Here is a 9378-nt window from a genome sequence, read left to right on the forward strand (position 1 = left end):
AACAAGACCCCACTGCAGCCAGTGTCCCAGATCACTCCTGTGAGGGAGAAAAAGAGAGATTGAATGAGTTGAGAACGGGCTGGCATGTGTGTGTGTGTGTGTGTGTGTGTGTGTTGGCATCATTGTGTCTCGAACCTTAAACCCTAATCACCAGGACTGTGATCATAGGCATCAACAAAAGATCCCCACAACATAATGAATGCCCCTCTTGTGATTTTCGCTATTATTCCCCATCTACGTTTCATATGTTGGTATTAAATTTAACAAAACTAGCTAATCCCCTTATAGCCCTTTGGAATAAAATTTGACTAAAGTCTCTAAAGTAGTGTTTGCATAACTTGGTTTCATGGGAAAATGCAACTGGTCTCGGCTGTATAAATAATATTACTTCAGTTAATAGGTAAAATGTTAAAAGTACATGGACTTTTACTCTAATTTGAATAATAAAAAGTGCTCATGTCTACAGTCAGATTCATTCTGCTTGAATTATTAAAGCTATATTTCATTTGCTTAACATGCCTAAAAGTTAATGTGTTCACATTTCAAGGGCAGTGCTGAGCAAGTTCACTATGTCAGAAAAACTATACATTTGGAGCTGGTTTTGTGATGCAAATGTCAAAATGTATTAGTGTTTTGAAGTTGTAAAATAAAGTTGTGCAAGAAATTGTATATTAAAAAAAAGTTTTTATTAATTGATAATCTTCCCCCATAATGTAAAAAGGAATAAAGGCTGGTGTTTTACCGCCACTAGTGTTAATTTCAGCTGGAAACTGCAGAGAATTGTATATGTATAGGCACATTGTTGGAGGATTGCAAAAAAAAGCACTTATTTTTTTTTTTTTTGCCTATGCTGCCTAATGAACTGATTCAGGTTTCCTGACTGTTTTGTAAACAAAAAAGTGATCCAGTTTCACTTTATTTTTAGTTTCATGCTTCATGCTACTATAGCAATTTTTTTCTATTATATCAGTTACAGGAAGAATGAGCCTCATAAGGTAAAAAAGAAAAAAAGAAAAAAGCTTGCTTCATAAAGCAAGGCAATGCCAATCTACTGTCATGCTAGCGAAGACAAACAGAGGCCCTATGGGATTTTTGTTACAATAGCAATACATCACTGCTCCAATTAATCCTGTTACATGCTCAATTAAGCTGTTCACATGCATCATCTGTGGCAAATATCTGTCAACACATGTACACGGATAAAAAAAAAAACACAAATAATGAGGTTAAAACATTACATTAGTACACATTATGACAACATTCTGTACAACAATATTTATGGTAGTGTCACGGTGCTCTTCAATGACAATAAAAAGGTTCAGTATTCTCTGCTATGTTTCGCCTCTAGGCAACATTACAAGTCTTTGATCAAAGAAAAATTAGATTGATAACTATTCAACATGGATATGATGCAGTCTTAAATATCAATATATAAGCCAACAGTTTCCATTCAATAAGAAATCTAGTCCTCCTTTATCCTGATTTGCATAGGCGAGCACACTGCTCACTCTTATGACAGAAAAAGTGACATATTCTTAATTCAAGAAGCCTCCCCCACTCTGCTAATATGTCATGGTGCATTCCCAAGGACCCAAATGAGACAGAATGAATCTGAGCGTAGATGTGGCCGCTGGGTTTCCCTCCTTGCCATTCTCTTTACTTCCCACTCGGCTTTGGGTTTTTATTAATTTTATTTAATTATCCTAAAAAGCTCTTTTTACACCATAGCAGCGGTGCTCCACTCCCCCAGTATGCGCTATGTAATTTAATAAAGCTCCATTAAAGGGAGGATTTGATTAAAAAATTAAGCTGCCACGATCACCCCCTCCCCCAACCCCCACTTAGGATGAGATCCAATATTTCACATTATGAATATGTCGGGTAGAAATTATCACCGCAGGACAAATTAAAACATTTCACGGGACCTCCGCGTTGACAAGCGCGGGAGACTGAGTATGTATAGAAAGTTAAAGAAAGGGAAAATGAAGTGTGAACTTCTGCCTTTATCTCAGGTGTTTCGCCGTTTTTCGCTCTTGTCTTTCCCATCATGCTCCATGTTCAAATCTCTTCTCATAATTCCCCATTTTCCACTTCCTCCTGACCGAGTGCGAATCGAATAACTCAAATGGAAGTCTCTCGCCTACGTATGACGACACTGCCCTGCAATTTCACAAGGACCCGAGCGAAGTCCATGCTGTGACTTTCTGGCTTGGCTTTGGAAAACATTCCTGTTGCCTAATTGTTTATATATAGTGTAGCGACCCTTTGAAATCCCATCTGCCCCGATGTCCAGCCAGAACAAGCACACTGTGTGTACGCACAAAGACTCACTGATATAGAAAACGTGCGAGCTGTCGATCGCCATCGGTCACGAGCGAAATGGCAGGATTTCCAAAAAACAGCATAAAAGCATTTTGGCAGTACAGTATTGGAGGAGAAACATAATCTGTGCAATTAATGCCTGAAAATTATAGCCTGGATCTAGGAGTGGTTTGAAGCATAAGTTATTGATTTTGAAATGAAAACCTGTACTCTTCAAGGTTAAATCCAGTCTACGCTCATTACGGCTCCGTCCTTGAGAGGACCCACATTAGGGGCCGCAGCAAGGAGGAGAGAGGGGCTGCTTTAATGAAGGTGAATTTAATGGGATTTAATGTAGCTGGGGGCAATGGAGCAGGAGAGATAGGGTTTTAACAAAGAGCCGGGGAGCAGGGGTACAGCCCAGAGAGCAGCCACTTTCCATTCTTTTTATTTATTTCGCCATTCAGCCAGATGGGATGAAAGCACACCATGTCTTAGTTGTAAGTGGGTCCCGCGAGTCAGCACTTACTCTTTGCTCTGGAGTCAAGCCGGCAAAAAAGAAACCCGGCTTTTCCACCCCTGTCATCTACACAGCCTATTGTACAGACCAATATAACATGATACGATTTTTTTATCCCCAATCTTTTCCACACACCTAACCCCTTCAACCTGAGCCGAAGACGACGGGACGTAACACACCGTGCCGTCCAAGTATCTTACGGTACATTCCAAAATTCTTCTTGAAGAATGCATTTAAATGATTTACGAGCCGCTGATGTGAAAGACACACTCATTTTGCAAACGCTCAGCACGTCTTGGCTCCGTCGGAGCTGTGGAATAATTGTTTTTATTGTACGGCCGAGTTTCCATTCCACGCGATCCATTGTCTGCTGCAGCGTAGCATTACCACTGAGCTCTTTCTTTCTTTCTTTCTTTCTTTGACAATGTCAGACAGTGTAAGTCACTCATATCATGAATTATCTCTGACCAGGGGTTATACCAGTGTTAGTTTAGAAGCACTGATAAACTATTATAGTTATAGTTCATATTCTAAACTAGATTTTCATGTGTTTTGTTTGTTACAGTTTGTTTATTTATTTAAACATATCTATACATGTTTTTATTAAGTTTTAGATTGTAGTTTTTGCTTTTTGTTTGTTTGTTTTTACTATTGCAAGCTCAAAAATAAACCAAAATAAATATTTTTTTTTCTCTTCTTATATATATATATATATATATATATATATATATATATATATATATATATATATATATATATATATATATCAATTTCAAGTTATGAAATTTTTTTCTGGTTATGGATTTTATTTTTATTTGTTCTGATTTTTTATTTTACTTTTGGTGCTTTTGTTATTTTAAAACTTGTATTTATATATATATATATATATATATATATATATATATATATATATATATATATATATATATATATATATATATATATATATATATATATATATATATACATGTATATATATATATATATATATATATATATATACATGTATATATATATATATATATATATATATATATATATATATATATATATCTACGTATATACTTTTTCGTTAGGTTTTATTTTTGCAGTTTATTTACAACTTTGCAACTATAGCTAAAATAAGAAAAAAAGGGTTTTATTTATTTGTTTGTTTGTTTGTTTGCTCGCTTTGTTTGTTTGTTGTTCATTTTATTTTATGTTTTTATGGTTATAGATTTCTTTTTAAACTTTCTGTTTTCATTTTAATTTTATTTAATGTTTTAGTAATTTTTTGTTTGCTTTTGTAATTTTTTTTTTCTATTTTCTGTTTCTAATGATGCATAAACATGTCTATATCAATTTTATGATGTTTTAGTTTTTCAGTTAATTTATTTATCTTGAATTATTTTGTCTTAAACTCGACAAACATAATATTTTGATTCGGCAACTAGCTATAATTAAAGTTTTTGTTTGTTTGTTTGTTTTTTCATAAAATATATCTTTTTTATGGTTTTAGTTTAGTTAGCGATAATAACCCAGGGTTGTACTCGTCCCTCCGGCTGCCTTTCACAAAAGATCCCAGACAAACGGCGATTCAAGGAGTTGTCAACTTTCAGTCCTGCTTCCATTATTAATTGTGTGTAGCTTGCATAACAACTGCTGAGGCCCAATCGGATGAGTCAAGCTGCACACTATAGCGCTGAGGTCACATCTCTCTCAGCCGTGCCCTCTGCTTCTCATGTGCTTGATGAAAACAATGTGTGTTCTCTGCAAATAACATTAAACAGCCCGCTTCTACAGTAATGCCCCATAAATATGCCCAAATCTTGAAAACCAAAAATAATTACTTTCATACCTTGTACTGAGGCCGTCGCACAGATTCATTTCTCTCCTCAACCCCCCCAACTCCACACACTTTTTCTCTTTCTAGCCTTACAAATCAGCCTCCGTCGTGACTGCGGAGTTAAGATGCTTTAGAGAACACAAACAACTCATTAATTAGAAGTGTCAGCGCAATGAAATTGCTCATCATTTTCTCTGTAACGTTTCATAATAATAATACCAGTAACCCATTACACATCACTTGTACTTTACCCGTGCCTGGCAGGCAGTCTAGTCGAAAAATGAATTACAGTTCATCTCCAACTTATTTTACTCACTTTCCCTTTGAGGAAAAACTCCTGAGATGAGTTCACCCGACGCGCTTATGTTGAATAATGCCTCTCCGCATTTTAATCAGCGAAACGCACTGTTGATGCATTGCTTCACGCGCGTTCTAGCAATCTCAGAGGGGCCGCTCAAAACTTTAGAGGAAAACAAGCACTCCGTTGCTAAGAGGTCAAACTCGGGGTATATAATTAAAGACATACACCTAGCCCAGTGGTGGGTACGTGAGAGGCATAATTAATGTACAGGCATGCGCTTCCAGCTCACTGATCCTCGGCCAAGTTCAGCATGTGTGGACATGATGCTCCAGCCAAGGGCACTGCGGTAATGATGGACGGGTCCAAGATGCCCTGCAAGACTCACCTTGCCCTTTAAACATCTGCAGAGCAACAGGGATATCCACACGACAAGGAAACCCCAAGTGTCAAAGGTCACCGAGCATCTCAAATGTGAATAGAGTAATGGAGGATGAGCCCCTGAGCTATTCAAAACTATTTCCTTTGACTCTTAAAAATGAGTACATACATAACCTGAGACAGTTCATCAACAGAACCGTTTCAATGCGCAAAAACTTCTTTAGAGTGTAAAAAAAGCTTGATAATACTTTAGAATAGGTAACACCTATTAGTTGCTTATTAGCATGCATATTTTTAGAATATTAGCCATGTATTAGTGCTAATTAATAACATATTAATCCCTTATTCTACTTTTCCTTATTCTAAATCCCTAATCTCACCCAATAAACCTAACAACTACCTTACTAACTATTAATAAGCAGCAAATTAAGAATTTATTGAGAGAAATGTTGTAGTTAATAGTTAACAATTGATACCTTTTCTAAAGTGTTACCAAAAGGTATTTAGAATTTTAGAAAGTTCTAAAATTCTAAAATTCATGTAAACAATGAGATCAGGCTGTAAAATTAAATTAAATTAAATTAAATTAAATTAAATTAAATTAAATTAAATTAAATTAAATTAAATTAAAAATAGCATTGAAAAAACATCATTGATCTGGTAACATTTCATATTTTATAGTCTAGTGTTGGTGACAATCAAAATAAAGTGTAAGAAAATATTAAGCAGACAGTCTACTACTACTAATAAAATATCATCAAGAAATATAATAATTTCAGTTTTACCAAAACTTTTTCATTACATGGAGGTGCTTGAACCCAGTCCCTCCTCTTGCAGACATGAGCAACTCCATCCAAAAGCAAAGTCAACATTAATTGAAAAGAAATTAGGAAACCTTGTCAAACCCAGTTAATTTTTTATACTTACTAAACGACAGTGATCACAATAAAACAAGCTGCATTGTTCGCACATCTGCATTTTCCATTTAATCCTTGACTTTCATTGGAGCTGTCTGTAATCCCTCAAACATGACTAATAGGAAACATTAAGTACAAGTTCGGGAACAAGTGGTTTTAATTAAAAGCTGCTTCGCAGAGGCCTTGAATGGCTGGAGTTTTTTATAATTCTTCAGAGGAGCCAGCATGTGTTTTTCCTTTTATTAGCAGTTATGGACATACTCGGTCAGCACAAGGTGTTGCACATTTTCTGCAGAAACTTAAAAGCAAAGCACTGCTATCTAAACCACATTTCTCTTTGACACAACGGCTTTCATGTTTTGGAGAGCGACTAAATAGTAAAGAATGACTGAAGGGGAAAGCTGATGTAAACGGTGGTATAAATGGAACGAAGATGGCACCGAGTTCAAATAGCCATGTTTAGAAAATACAACATCTTGTGGGCGAATCGAAATAAATGGTTTAAACATGCTGAGTGGCACATCGGATGGATACAGGAGGAAAAAAGAAATAAAACAAAAAAAAAATTCAATTTTATAGCTTCCGACAGGGGAAATAGTTAGGGATCTCCGCTGGAATCTTCATGGGAAACATTCATGACCTTGTGCTGACAGCAGTTTGTTCCACCCACATGTAGTGAACTCAAGTTTATAAGAGTTAATGAACACTACTGCCATACCGATTTTCAGTATGAGTGTGTGACACTTTGACCCCACATTTTAAAGCAGTGTAGTCTTCTGCAGATGGGTGTAATCACACAACCACATCCACTCAGATCATGACCTATATACAGCATGTGATGGCCTTGAAATCCAGCACAATGCATATGAAAGATTCTCGTCTTTAACTCTAATCTCTGGAGACATTCTTTGATTGTGCTGGATTTGGATGTGGAACTGTTTCATGTTGATAACTGCATCCTTTTTTTTGTTTAAAATCGATTCAACAAACCTGTTTTATTGAATACAGTACATACTTTACCCATATACTGTAAGAGACATAAAAAAATACATTTATATTAGAGTACATATATAGTTAGTCTATCTATCTAACTATCTATCTATCTATCTATCTATCTATCTATCTATCTATCTATCTATCTATCTATCTGTCTGTCTGTCTGTCTGTCTGTCTGTCTGTCATATATAGACCATCCCTGTATATGCTCATATATATATATAAAAGATATATACAGAGATTATATCTAATATTATCTTTTATGTATATGAGATATATACAGGGATGATTGATATATTCAGAGATTATAGTTTTGATATATATATAATAAATAAATAAAATAAATAAAAAATAGAATAAATTGACATATATCTATAGGTATTTTACACATATATAAATATAAATACATGTTTTATATTTTATTCCTTTTAATTATATTAAATGTAATCACTTCAATCACATGTTATTTTTTTATCGTAACGGTGCACTGATGTATTCAGGGTCTTTTCTCCATGTGGGTCATGGCACTGCTGTCCATGATACGCTTCTGTCCATCTGCTCAGAATCTTTCCCTTGTGTCCAGTTAGAAATGGCGGACAGTGCTGAACGCTCAGCGTGCTCGTCTGCATCTGAAGATGTCTGGAAAAGCCATCGGTCCAAGCCCGTTTTTTGGAGTATGTGCTCTGAACTGCCTCCCAGTGTTGGCGGTGTCCATGACAGGTCCTCTCCTGGTGAGCTTGCTCCCATGATGAATGGCCACCTTTCTATTCTTTATTGCTCCACTAAATCATACAACTGCCATGTGTTTATAACCCATTTTTGCTGCTTTTGTATCCCCACTCCGTTTTTAGGAATTAAACTACAGACGTCTTCTTTTTTTTCTAATAAGGAACATACAGGTCTAAGAGACTTTTTGCATGAAGTTTGCAGGCTTCTCTTTCACAAATGCAGATTCTCTTCTACTAGCCTCCAATAAGCATTTGCTCGCATTCATGGTTTGGATTGCTGTGGATATTAGACCTGGAATATTGGAAAATCTGCAGCTTCATTACTGAAATGATAGCAAATGGAAAGCACAAAAACCATTAAGTCCCTTCAACTAAAAGTCTTGATGCACTAACTAATAAAGTGAATATTTGGAGTGGTTCAATTTAGTTGATAACTCAATTGTGCAGCACTTAATGAGTAGATGCACTGCATCATCGTCCTGTATACCACAAAGTAATTCTCATTCTGCACCTCCTGGTCATGTATTTTTATGCTCAGATTTTTTCCCATTAGGAAACTGCCCCAGTAATGATACAGTGCATTATTTCAGCTATTGCTTTTGCAGAATTAACTGCGGTCTGTATGAAATATGTAGCATGGATATGATACATCTCCATAGTGTAATCATACTTTCTACGTTTCTATGGCCTGATTACCTCTTGCTCTGCTCATTCCAATCATTTTCATAAACCTGAGCATTATGTATAATTATATGTGTGCATGTGTGCTTGCATTATATATATATATACATATATATGTATATTCAGATAGATAGATAGATGTTTAAAAGCATAACTTCATTTGACTCTACCAAACAAGAGATTTGAAAAAGAAAGAGTTTCAGATGGCAGGCTGCTACAAAGCACCAGAGCCATCATTTATTTATGTTTGGTTAATAGCCCTAGCCGCATTACAGGCAAGGTTGTGACAGCACTGAGCAACAGCCAAGTCCAATTTCGCTGCTCTCCACACTTTACCTTTCCAGACTGCACAGGCACCGAGTCTGAAATACAGCTGCTCTCGTCCATCAATCACTCTTTAGTCCACACATGCAGACAGGTCGAGCTGCCTCTAGTGCACCTGTGAGGAGTAAATTCTGCTGCACTGACAGAGCCTTACACTGGCTGTATACGCATTCAGATTTAAGACAGGTGAGCCACTTATTTTAGTCACTTAAGGTATAGAATAGAGTACTGAAATCTGAACTTTAGGTAAAAACTCTTTGTGTAATGGTCAGACATGTTTCATGCTGTTTCTCCATAAAGAGCTGCATATGGTTTTAGGTCTGGCATTTGTTCCGTGAGTGCTCTTCAAAAAAAAAAAAAAAAAGGAAAAAAAAAATTGTAAGTGATGTATTGATGTATACTCTGTA

This window comes from Carassius gibelio, chromosome B7 (assembly GCF_023724105.1).
Source record: "Carassius gibelio isolate Cgi1373 ecotype wild population from Czech Republic chromosome B7, carGib1.2-hapl.c, whole genome shotgun sequence".
NCBI classification, from domain to species: domain Eukaryota; kingdom Metazoa; phylum Chordata; class Actinopteri; order Cypriniformes; family Cyprinidae; genus Carassius; species Carassius gibelio.